Source organism: Ovis aries, chromosome 6, assembly GCF_016772045.2.
Source record: "Ovis aries strain OAR_USU_Benz2616 breed Rambouillet chromosome 6, ARS-UI_Ramb_v3.0, whole genome shotgun sequence".
Classification (NCBI taxonomy): domain Eukaryota; kingdom Metazoa; phylum Chordata; class Mammalia; order Artiodactyla; family Bovidae; genus Ovis; species Ovis aries.
In genome coordinates, this window is record NC_056059.1 from 91,320,610 (window position 1) to 91,334,348 (window position 13,739).

Consider the following 13,739-nt stretch of genomic DNA (forward strand, 5'->3'; position numbering starts at 1 on the left):
CTCCTCTCAAATTGTGTCCCACAACATGAAAGCTGCAAAAGTCCAGAAAAGATATGTACAATTACTGTACTGCTAAAGTGTCTTTTTTTAGATCAGACTTTGGTCAGCTGACTTGAAAAGCAAAAGGGCTTTATGGACACAGCTGTAGCTTCTTTTAATAAAAATTGTTATTAAGGAATGTGCGCTTAAATTTAGACATAGTTTTGGTTTAGTCGAGCACATTATATCCCACGTTACTATAAAATGTGTAGCTTGAAACTCCTATATCTGGATTCGTGGTTCATATTCTGTATTAATAACCCAGTCAGTGTTGGAACTGGTATGTGTTTTCTCTCTTAGCTCTCTTACAATAACAGTATCAGAGAAAGCCATAATAATGATTTGTGTTTTGATCACTGCTGCTGCTAAGTCACTTCAGTCGTGTCCAACTCTGCGTGACCCCATAGATGGCCTCCCACCAAGCTCACCCATCCCTGGGATTCTCCAGGCAAGAACACTGGAGTGGGCTGCCATTTCCTTCTCCAGTGCATGAAAGTGAAAAGTGAAAGGGAAGTCGCTCAGTTGTGTCCAACTCTTAGCGACCCCATGGACTGCAGCCCACCACTATACCCAACCAAAGGTGTCTCATAGTCTTTAAAAGTAGTGCCTATTGAAAACTACATGGCTTTCTTGAAGGTTAATTATGTAGAGTATTTGTATCATTTAAATTTTACATATCAAAGGGTATCCCAAAGAATGTGAGTAGCTGTAGTTGAAAGGATTTTGTTACTAAAGACATATACTGTGTGATGGTCAAAAACAAAACAGAAAACCTGATATTTGTACAAGGTTTATTACATAGACAGTATGTTACGCATCAAATATTTTCAAGATGGAGTTAGAAAGTAAGTTGTGTTTGCCAAATCTGATTGATCATATCCTTTTTCTCCCTCCAGGAAACCATGTAGGTCTAGTGTTCTGAGAAACATATATTGGATAAAATGTTCCTAGAGGATATATTTTTTAAAGGAATGCTGCATTTAAAATAGAAGTCCCTTGTTATCATTAGTTTTATAGAGTTCATGAACTCTTGCCCTTTGGGTAACCTAAAAGGACTAAATAATTCTTGATGTTTTATGATTTATAATTGTAATCACTTGAATTATCTTTTAGGAGAGAATATAAGAATTTCTTATATAAATTTGTCTTTCTTTTTGTACATGTTCCTCTTATTATTTATACTGCTTTGTCTGGTTTTGCTGTTGTAGATATCCTAGAAAAGGCATGCTTATATTTTTATACCTCAGGCAGAAATGCCATAAACTCTGTATAAAAAGTCACAAGTTTTTATAATTTATAAAATTTATAATTAAAGTTTATAATTTGGAAACTTATATGCTGTTAGACTTTGAAATGCTAGCATTTGTGATAGGTTATTTGTTAGACAAGTTTCAGTATGATGCCTTGCTTAAAAGCGTTTGCTTTTGGAAAACAGATAATTTCTTAGAGAAAGCATGGGGAATACATGAAGCAGTATATTATGTTGGCTAACTTATTAGTAATTGTAATGGAAATAGATTGTGTTAGGTTTATGGATTGATCTGAAAAGAGACTGGTGTTTGACTTTGTAATCCGCACCCCCCCACCACCACCACTTTAAGATTGAAACAGTTCAGATCATCTGAAGATAAGTCTGGCTCTTGCTTTTTTTTTTGTAAAATCTTCTCAGTGATGGAATTTGTTTTAAAACAAATGTCTGGCTCTTTCTGTAATCAAAACCAGTAACTTTTTATTTCATTAAAACAACATAAATCAAATTGACTGTTGATTAGCATGAATTATTTTAGTCCTATAGTCATAGTTAGGGAAGTTCTCTCAAAAGAAGTTATAACTATGTTTAAAACCTCATGAAGGCAAAGTTATATCAAATAACTTGGGGGATTTCCCTGGCAGTCTCATAGTTAAGACTCTATGCTTCCAGTTCTGGGGGTACAGATTCCATCCCTGGTTGGGGAACTAAGATCCTATATGCATAGCAGCCAAAAAGATGTTTTTAAAAAGGAAGGAAAGAAAAGAAAAAAGTTGGTGTTAGGTGCTTGATAAGTATCTGTTGAATAAATGATTGAATGGTTGAATTTGATTTTTTTTTAATGGGCATTACTGACTTTCATTTTCACATGTCAGTTAAATAGTTACTGAATACTAGAAAATATGAATTTCTATTAGGAATTGTGAAAAAATACTGCAAACTGCTTTTTGTCAGAGTCCTTGAAATATACCTCAGCACCCTAGTTTTATGGTACCTTCTCTTTTTCCCTTCTTAATTCTCAGTGATTTCTTATTTTCATATTCCTCATCTCAAATTGTTTTCCCTATTCATTCCTTTTCCTTTTGCTTCTTTTTTGGTCTCTTTTGTGTATCACTGAGTAAAAATAAACTATTAGTAAACAAATTTGCACTATTAGTAAACAACAAGCAAACAAATTCAGATTATGCTGTGCTTTCATGCTGTGTCCAACTCTTATCCCATGGACTGTAGCCCACTAGGATCTTCTGTCCATGGAATTTTCCAGACAAGAATACTGAAGTGGGTTGCTATTTCCTACTCCAGGGTATTTTCCTGATCCAAGGATTGAACCCCCATCTCCTGCATTGGCAGGCAGATTCTTTACCACTGTGCCATAGGTTATGAGGTTGTAATTCTGACTATGCCCGCTTTACCAGTTATTAATGGAATTTTTTGTCCTTTTCATATTTTTCTTGACAAGTGAACTTGTGAATTTCACATGACAGTCTCATCAGGCAAGTGTCCTGATACATAATCACCTCCATGAGCTACATGATGTTATACATGTTATTTTACTAATTAGCCTTTTTTTTATTATACAAAATGGCAAACAATACTGGTAAAGTTTAAGTCCTCTTTGACTACCGTCTCCAATTTCAGTTCTGTTTCCTGAAATAATTACTATTCTTATTTTGGTATAAATCCTTCTACACGCTTATAAATAATCATTCAGTATGGAATTATATATTTGTATGAGCATGTTTATCTCTTTTTCATAAATGATACACTGTTTATAGGGTTCTGCAGCTATCTTTTTCTTTGGTATGTCTTGGAGATCTTTGCATATTAAAACATAAAGCTACTTTATTAGAAATTACTTAAGACACCGGAATTTTAGTTTTCTTAACTACGTACCTTCTTCTAAGAGACTATATCTTGATAACAAGAGTGAGTGGTCAGTTGTTCAATTTTGTCTGACTCTTTCAATCCATGTCTAATTCATCATTGTATTTATCTCTGAGAAAATCTAGTACCTAGTTAGCATAGTATGAATTAGTTGAAATACTGCTGTCTCTGAAGTTTTTCCTTCTTAATTACTCCCTTCAATCCTTTTAAATAAAACTGTCGGTTAAATTTTACTCACATGTATGTTTTCTCATTAGAACTGGGTTTGTTGTTGTTGTTAATACATAGTTCTCTGTTTAATGCAAGAATCACAGTATCAAATCCCAGCAGTGTCAGCTGGGTAACATCATTATTCAGTGAAGCAGATCAGGTTAGAAAAGAGAGCAGAGAGGCCTGGGATGGAACTGAAGCCTGCACATCCTGCCTTGAGAATGTAGCTAGTGTTCAGCTTCACCTAGTTGCTGCAGAGCTTAATGGTTTTAAATCCCATCCCCATACTGTAATCATGCGTCTTTTTCACAGTCTGTTTAGTGTCATGTGTTTTGCATTTTTGTGCTTTTTGTTGATTTCACAGTTAAAACTGGCCCCAAGTATAGTGCTGAGCTCTTACCTAGTGTTGCGAAGGGTAAGGAAATTGTGATGTGCCTTATGGAGAAAATATGTTTGTTAAATTAACTTCCCTCAGGCATGAGTAATAGCACTTTTAGCTGTGAGTTCAGTGTTAATGAATCAAGATATATATTGAGCAAGGTGTCTTTAAACAGAAGCACACATTAAACAAGGTTATGTATTTGATCCAATGATGAAAATGTTACCAGAGGCTTATAACATCCTGGGCCTGCATTTCCCGTAGGTACAGTGGTTCTGCTGCAGCTAAGTTGCTTCAGTCATGTCCAACTCTGTGCGACCCCATAGACGGCAGCCCACCAGGCTCCCCCGTCCCTGGGATCCTCCAGGCAAGAACGCTGGAGTGGGTTGCCATTTCCTTCTCCAATGCATGAAAGTGAAAAATGAAAGGGAAGTCGCTCAGTGGTGTCCAGCTCTTAGCGATCCCATGGACTGCAGCCTACCAGGCTCCTCCATCCATGGGATTTTCCAGGCAAGAGTACTGGAGTGGGTTGCCATTGCCTTCTCCAGTACAGTGGTTAAGTATCTGCCAATTCAGTGTCCATGATAACTGTAGAGCATAACTATCAGAAATTACAAGCACCACTTGTGTTCAGAAAGTAGATGAACAGTGAGTCAGTCAGGTGATCTGTTAAAGCAGGTACTAGAATAAGAGCAAGGGCTGATATATTCTGGAAGTGTCTTTAAATGTTTCTGTTATTGAAGCACTAGTTGAAAACATGCTTATTATAAATAATCCAAATCAATATATAGGCTCAAATTGCCCCTTTCTTCCTCTCTCCACAATCTTATTTCCCGTTACTAGGAGTAATCTCAAAGGAAGTTTTGTGTACATCCTTCCAGAGTGTTTGCTTTGCATTTACCAGTGTTTATCACATAAACGAGTTTATTTATAAACTAAGATAGTTATATTCACAGATATTTGATTTTTTTTAAATTTTAGCAGTAGGTATTAGAATATTTCTATTTACTAATTAATGAACATAGTTGGGTCCCCACAGCAAGAGTTGTGGTTGTTTGTTTTTTTTTAATTAAAAGTTTCTTTGTTTCAAGTAAATAGGCTAAAGTGTCTTTTATGGTTGTTACCAGTATTCTGTTATATAACCTTACATGTATTGACTATGCATTGACTTTTGAACAATACCAACCTTCTGCACAGTGGAAAATCCTCTTGTAATTTATAGTTGTCTCTGTGTATCCTCTGTTCCTCCATAGCCTCAGATTTAATTGATTGAGAATCTATAGTATTTACTGTTGAAAAAAATCCAAATATAAGTGGACCTGCACAGCTCAGATCTGTTGTTGAAGGGTCAACCACATTTGCATCTCTGTTGATTCAGGCAGTAAAATTCTTTGAAGGTCACTTTTTTCAAGTCTGCAGAATGGTCATCTGAAATGTTGTGCCTTGGTAGTATGCTGTGATGAGTACTTTGCTAAAAGGCCTAGGAAATATTTGACTTTTTACAAAAGTAGACCGGATTCATATTTTCTGTATTGTAACTCATTCTTTTCATCAATAATGGCAGCAAAATGTTACCTAAAAAGGAGCAAGGTAGCATTAAAATCTGTGGGATTTAAACTTGTAATTCCTTTGTAGGTAAGAGTGTCAACTAGGATAACAGCCTTTGACTAGTAAATTCATGCATTTTCTTTAAATTACTAAGTGGCCTCATTGGTCAGTTTCTGAGAGAGTGAGTGAGTTGCTGGCAACAAAGTCCTTCACCTCAGGATCCCATTTGGGACACTGAATAAACATACTCTTCAGTTCTAAAATACTGTCCTTTTTTCTTCTGATGGTAAGGTCCTCTTTCACTCTGCTTTTCTGCTTGCTGTATTCTTGTTACCCTTAACCCACACATCCACCAAATCCAAATCACTGCTTAACTTGAGGCCTTCTGATCGGCTATGCTATCCAAAGCAGTATTGTCCTTCCAGTCTCTATCTCATTTCTCTATAATCATTTCCTTCATCATACTTAGTATTTTCTGTTTATTTCTTACTTGTTTTTAATTTATTCTGTTGTCTCCTTGCTTTTATAGTTTCATTTGAGTATGTACCTTCTAAAGTGATCCACTTCTATTTTCCCAAAATAGAATTTTGCAGGCCCCAGCAAAATATTAAGCAATTTAGCAGTATTTCTCAAACTGACTGTGGTGAAGGACCAGTGGATTGGTTTCCCCGTGCCCCCTGTTCCAATTTATCACAGACCAATACTTTTGTAAAACATAAAAATGGATTTCTAGGAAAAATGAAATGACAACACAGACACTCATACTCATGAACATATAATATGCAAGCCCAGTTTTTTTAAATTAACCATAAACGTAACCAACTGTTACAGAAGTTGCTAATTTATAATCATAGTTTCTTTCTTTTTTATTGAAGTATAATTGATTTATAAGTTTCAGGTGTACGATGTAGTGGTTTGATATTTTTATACATTACAAAATTATCATCACTATAAGTCTAATTACCATCTGTCACCATACAAAGCTACTGCAGTATTATTGACTATATTCCCTATGCTGTACATTATATCTCTGTGACTTATTTTATGACTGTACCTCATCTCCCTCACTGTTTTACTCATCCCTCACGCCTTTGCTTAGTCCAGTTTCTGAATTTATCTTGTCACAAACACGACTCTGGTTGCACTGACCATGGCTCCCATGAGGGTAGCAGCACTCTGTAACATTTTTCGAATGAATGAATGAATTACCAGCTTCAAAATTACGGCACCGACTTCTTCAGACTCTGTCACTCCTTTAACCTTACCAAAGCTAGAATATTCTGAGATATTGAAGAGTGATTGCTGATTCATATCAAACTTCAGCTAGCTTATTCACTGATGCTTTTTGATTCTCTGAATCTTTTTTTTTTTTAATGATAAGAGAGACATTTGAATACATACTTGTTGAAGGAAAAGCTGTAGAAGTATGTAAAGGGAAAAATGAAAGTCCTCCAGGAATGGGCATTGAAGGTACTCCTGTCTTGTTCCCTTTCTGTTACTGTGCTGGAGTGGTTGTTCTTGTAATTATGAATGCACATGTGCATGTATTGCCCAAGGACAAAATGCTAGAAGTTGAATTCTAAACAGTAGCTGTTTCAGACAGTTTATTCTTCTCAAGCCTCTTGGCCTCTTAAATTCAGTTTTTTCAAGTATCCTTTTGCCTTATCTATCTCTACAGCTCTTTGCCCATTGTCCGCACCCTAATGTCTTTTTTTTAAAAAACTGTACTTCATGTTTGTTATAATGAACTGACATATTTTCTATAACCTCCTTCTGTTCCAGTTTGTCTTTATTATCTCAGCCGGATTCTTTCAAAGTGAGTGTATTAATTTCTGAAGTACTTACATATGGTGCTGCCTTTTTCTTACATACCTGATAGCTTCTGATTATCGGAGAAGGCAATGGCAACCCACTCCAGTACTCTCGCCTGGAAAATCCCATGGATGGAGGAGCCTGGTGGGCTGCCGTCTATGGGGTCGCACAGAGTTGGACACGACTGAAGCAACTTAGCAGCAGCAGCAGCAGCTTCTGATTATAGCTTTCCCAATGTAAAGCTCCAACTCCCTTGGAACAAGGGGCTATTCCATCTGTACTGTGACTGGGCAGTTAAGGCCAAGGTTAATCAGCATCGTTGGTGGGGTGTAGTGCTGGTGGAAGCATTTCACAGAAACTGTGTTACCATGTTCCCCTGTTTCCAAGGAAGAAATCTTGCAATGCCTATAGTTTGCAGCAGGTGCTCAGGCTCACATTTCCTTGCACAGTGTAAGATAAGTGTTAGGCAGTGTAAGAATAGTAGAAACAGCGTGGGCTTTGGAATAAGACCTCTATGGCTCATTTAGAATCTGGGCCATACCACCGAACTAGCAGTGTACTTTGGGGTGCATTTCTTCACCCCTGAACCTTAGTTTCCACTCCTGTAAAATATCTTATAAGTTTAGGTATTGGATCAGCTACTATAACAGAGGTCTAACCAGGATAAGGGAGAAGGCAATGGCAACCCACTCCAGTACTCTTGCCTGGAAAATCCCATGGATGGAGGAGCCTGGTAGGCTGCAGTCCATGGGGTCGCTAAGAGTTGGACACAACTAAGTGACTTCCCTTTCACTTTTCACTTTCATGCATTGGGGAAGGAAATGGCAACCCACTCCAGTGTTCTTGCCTGGAGGATCCCAGGGACGGGGGAGTCTGGTGGGCTGCCGTCTATGGGGTCGCACAGAGTCAGACACAACTGAAGTGACTTAGCAGCAGCAGCAACCAGGATAAGAGTTTGTGTCTTTTTCCAATAAAAGTCTCATTAGAAGGTGATCCCTTGGGTAGGTTAGTTCTGTTCCTCAGGGTCGTCCGGGGGCCCAGCTGCTGCTTTTTATCTTGTTCTGCCATCCCCTACGATAGTGTCTTGTTGGAGATGCTTCACTAGCATCAGATTCAAGTCCCAGGCTAAGGGAATGAGAAAGAGAAATGAGCATATAGCTTCCTTTTAAGGACATGACTTGGAAGGTACAACTCACTCATAGAAAGCTAGTCACTTTCTATGCCTGGGTGTAAGGAGAGCTTGGAAGGTAGTCTAGATGGACAACCTTTGTGCCCAGCTAAAACACAGAGGGTTCTAATAACTCAAGAAGAAAAGAATAGATAATGAACACAATTATACTGCATTTCGTTTGTGTTTCAAGTCAGGAATAAATAGAATAAGTGTCTTTGAAATATTCAGTGGTCTTTGAAGTATTTGAAATACTCTGAATAGGAGTTAAGTATATTTGTGCTACAAATTTTTTTCTTGGTAAATGTCAAAGCCTTTGACTGTGTGGATCACAACCAACCGAAAAATTCTGAAAGAGATGGGAATATCAGACCACCTGACCTGCCTCTTGAGAAACCTATATGCAGGTCAGGAAGCAACAGTTAGAACTGGACATGGAACAACAGACTGATTCCAAATAGGAAAAGCAGTACATCAAGGCTGTATATTCTCACCCTGCTTATTTAACTTATATGCAGAGTACCTCATGAGAAACACTGGGCTGGAGGAAGCACAAGCTGGAATCAAGATGGGACAAATATCAACAACCTCAGATATGCAGATGACACCACCCTTATGGCAGAAAGTGAACTAAAGAGCCTCTTGATGAAAGAGGAGAGTGAAGAAGTTGGCTTAAAGCTCAACAGTCAGAAAACGAAGATCATGGCATCCTGTCCCATCACTTCATGGCAAATAGATGGAGAAACAGTGGAAACAGGGGCTGACTTTATTTTGGGGGGGCTCCAGAATCACTGCAGATGGTGATTGCAGCCATGAAATTAAAATATGCTTACTCCTTGGAAGGAAAGTTATGACCAACCTAGACAGCATATTGAAAAGCAGAGACATTACTTTGACCACAAAAGTCCATCTAGTCAAGGCTATGGTTTTCCAGTAGTCATGTATGAATGTGACAGTTGAACTGTAAAGGAAACTGAGCGCTGAAGAATTGGTGCTTTTGAACTGTGGTGTTGGAGAAGACTCTTGAGAGTCCCTGGGACTGCAAGGAGATCCAACCAGTCCATCATAAAGGAAGGAGATCAGTCCTGGGTATTCATTGGAAGGACTGATGTTCAAGCTGAAACTCCAGTACTTTGGCCACCAGATGCGAAGAGCTGACTCATTGGAAAAGACCCTGACCCTGGGAAAGATTGAGGGCAGGAGGAGAAGGGGACGATAGAGGATGAGATGGGTGGATGGCATCACCGACTCAATGCACATGGGTTTGGGTGAACCCCGGGTGTCGGTGATGGACAGGGAGGCCTGGCATGCTGCAGTTCATGGGGTCACAAAGAGTCAGACACAGCTGAGTGAGTGAACTGGACTGAAATGTCACCTAAAAGATACAGACCTGTGTTTGACCTAAAATATGGCTAAGTCTTTGTAAGGTTTGAAACATATATAATAATTTCCTTCATTTGGTTTCCATTGTCTGTAAAAACTAGGAGCATAACACTTCATCTTGGAGAGATCACTTACTCAGAAACTCCAACTCTGTGAAATATTATTACAAGGTAATAAGGCTTTCTCACAGCAAAAGTAGAAGTTGCAAAGTCCATGTACTCAGTCTTGAGTTGAAGCCTGAATAGTTTGGAGTTATAGACATATTACTTTCTAGCTTAATGATCAGATTTCTCACTGAAAATCTGCAAAATTTGAATGACCTGTTAGAAACATACGTGATGTCAATGACGGTCAAAAGCCTAATAGGATAGAAAAATAATACAAAGGAATCATAGAAGTTTAGTAATAATTAAGTTTGTTAACATTTATTGAGCATTTATAGTGCCAGGTACTGTTCAAAGATTTTTATGTTCATTTCTTCATTTATCAGCTAAAACATCCCTGTATCTGATATTGGAGAGGACTTAGATTTAAATGCCAAGAAAGCTTATAATTATGTTCTTTAAGAAGCCAGAGAAGGTTGTAATTAGTTTTAGATTGCTATCAGAAATCAATAAAGTGAAAAGGCCATTTTGGTGGCTGACAGAAAGTATCTGAAATAGCTTAATTATGGCTCTGGATAAATAAGTTGTTCTTACATTCATTTTTGACTTATTGATTTTGCAGCATGGTGATTTAATTGTCTTAAGGCACTAGAGAGAAAGTTTGGATTAAAATCACCAGTTGAGAAGAATATGTGCTTGCCATTAAAACCCAAGTTTAATAGATAAAAAGCATGTTTATAGTCTTTTTTTCTTTTCGTTTTGTTTGGCTGCATCAGGTGGCTTGCAAAATCTCAGTTCTCCAACCTTGAACTTGTCTACAGCAGTGAAAGCCTGGAATCTCAACCACTAGGCCATCAGGGAACTCCCAGCATGTTTGTCGTCTTAAAAATAGTCTTGAGACATATTTACCCAAACTCAGGAATTTTCATATATACATAGTACACTTTAGTAATTAGTTTTTATGTTACATTTTTCAACTTTCTGAAAAAACTAGTGATTTTATTTATTAATCAAAGTTAATTGAAGATATATAATTTGAACTCACTAGAAAAGAAATCTATCTTTAGCTAACAGTTTTACAGTCATACTCAGGAAAACTCTGTAGCTTTAAGGAATTCTTTAAGCTGAGAGTAGTGAGATTCGTGTTTGCAGAAGATAATTGTGTAGTTTTTCTCCTGGTTAAAAAAAAATGAGAAAAACTGTCAACCAATTACTTAATAAAGAGAAAGTTTTATTCCATTTTTGAAAGTCAGTATAATTACTAAGAAATAAATTCAACTTAAGGTATGAATAATTTCTAAATGTGAGCAGGAAAACAATGGGAAAGAATGGGAAAGACTAGACATCTCTTCAAGAAAATTAGAGATACCAAGGGAACATTTCATGCAAAGATGGGCTCAATAAAGGATGGAAATGGTATGGAACTAACAGAAGCAGAAGATATTAAGAAGAGGTGACAAGAATACACAGAAGAACAATACAAAAAAGATCTTCACGACCCAGATAATCACGATGGTGTGATCACTCACCTAGAGCCAGACATCCTGGAATGTGAAGTCAAGTTGGCCTTAGAAAGCATCACTACGAACAAAACTAGTGGAGGTATGGAATTCCAGTGGAGCTATTTCAAATCCTGAAAGATGCTGCTGCTAAAGTGTTGCACTCAGTATGTCAGCAAATTTGGGAAACTCACCAGTGGCCACAGAACTGTAAAAGGTCAGTTTTTCATTCCAATCCCAAGGAAAGGCAATGCCAAAGAATGATGAAACTACCGCACAATTGTACTCATCTCACACATTAGTAGAGTAATGCTCAAAATTCTCCAAGCCAGGCTTCAGCAGTACGTGAACCGTGAACTTCCACATGTTCAAGCTGGTTTTAGAAAAGGCAGAGGAACCAGAGATCAAATTGTCAACATCCTCTGGATCATCGAAAAAGCAAGAGAGTTCCAGAAAAACATCTATTTCTGCTTTATTGACTATGCCAAAGCCTTTGACTGTGTGGATCACAACAAACTGGAAAATTCTGAAAAAGATGGGAATACCAGACCACCTCACCTGCCTCTTGAGAAATCTGTATGCAGGTCAGGAAGCAACAGTTAGAACTGGACATGGAACAACAGACTGGTTCTAAATAGGAAAAGGAGTACATCAAGGCTGTATATTGTCACCCTGCTTATTTAACTTCTATGCAGAGTACATCATGAGAAATGATGAGCTAGAGGAAGCACAAGCTGGGATCAAGATTACCGGGAGAAATATCAATAACCTCAGATATGCAGATGACACCGCCCTTATGGCAGAAAGTGAAGAGGAACTAAAAAGCCTCCTGATGAAAGTGAAAGAGGAGAGTGAAAAAGTTGGCTTAAAGCTCAACAGTCAGAAAACGAAGATCATGGCATCCTGTCCCATCACTTCATGGCAAATAGATGGAGAAACAGTGGAAACAGGGGCTGACTTTATTTTGGGGTGCTCCAAAATCACTGCTGATGGTGATTGCAGCCATGAAATTAAGAGACGCTTACTCCTTGGAAGGATAGTTATGACCAACCTAGACAGCATATTGAAAAGCAGAGACATTACTTTGTCCACAAAGGTCCGTCTAGTCAAGGCTGTGGTTTTTCCAGTGGTCATGTATGGATGTGAGAATTGCACTATAAAGAAAACTGAGCGCTGAAGAATTGGTGCTTTTGAACTGCGGTGTTGGAGAAGACTCTTGAGAGTCCCTGGGACTGCAAGGAGATCCAACCAATCCATCATAAAGGAAGGAGATCTGTCCTGGGTATTCATTGGAAGGACTGATGTTCAAGCTGAAACTCCAGTACTTTGGCCACCCGATGTGAAGAGCTGACTCTTTTGAAAAGACCCTGACGCTGGGAAAGATCGAGGGCAGGAGGAGAAGGGGACAACAGAGGATGAGATGGTTGGATGGCATCACCAACTCAATGGACATGAGTTTGGGTAGACTCTGGGAGTTGGTGATGGACAGGGAGGCCTGGCATGCTCTGGTTCATGGGGTTGCAAAGAGTCTGACATGACTGAGCGATTGAGCTAAACTGAACGGAGAATAAAATCAAAAGGTCAGTCTATGCTTAGTTAACATACTGCATCTGTAGTGTGAAGAAATGGAAATCAGTATAGTAAAGACTTAGAAATTCTGCATTGCAGAAACCTAATTTTGTATATAGCCTTATGTTTCCCATTGGTTGTGATCTTAGAAGTCTGTTAATATCTTCTGGGACACTGGAAGTCTACAGAACATAATTTGGAAAAACACTATATGTATTTAAACACCATTAATTTTGATACATTGGATGCAAAATTTGTGACATGCCAAAATCATTTATAGAATCTGAGTAAAAACTGTTATTAGAGTGAATAACAGCATAATAAGATAGGAAAAAACTGTTGGAGCTATAAAGGACCCGAGTGTAATGGTTTTAAAAACTGTTCTTTATCACATGTTTTCCATGTTTTTTCATCCTTCCTATGGCTTATCTTTTCATTCCCTTAACAGTGTCTTTTGAAGAACAGGAGTGATGAAGTCCAAATTATTATGTTCTTCTTTTATGGATTGTACTGTTAGTATATGTGTCTATGCCACAAGCATTTTCTCCACTGCTTTCTTCTAGAAGTTTTATAGTTGTTTTTAAGTTTCCAGATTCTTCTTTAGTGCAGTTTTACATACATATATAGTTTGGTTCTTTTGTTACAGTGAGCTCACAATTTACATAGTTTTACAACTTGCTCTTTTTTTTTTCCACTATTTATTAAATCAGTATTTTTATGTCAGTACAGTTAACATCTTTTGAGTAGTTTTAATAGTATTTGACTGGCAAATATACCATAATTTATTTAGTTTTTCTTCTCTTGATGGACAGTTGTTTCTAATTTTTTTCTATTCTAAATAATGCTCCAAGGTTTATTTTAAAATTCAGTTCAGATTTTAATTCCTGAAAATTTA

At 37.7% G+C, this 13,739-nt stretch overlaps 1 protein-coding gene across 4 annotated transcripts in view; it reads left to right on the plus strand.

The window, feature by feature from the left end:
• The window catches only part of USO1 (USO1 vesicle transport factor), a 76,884-nt gene that overhangs the window by 4,152 nt on the left and 58,993 nt on the right, over nt 1-13,739 (plus strand). The window lies entirely within an intron of this gene.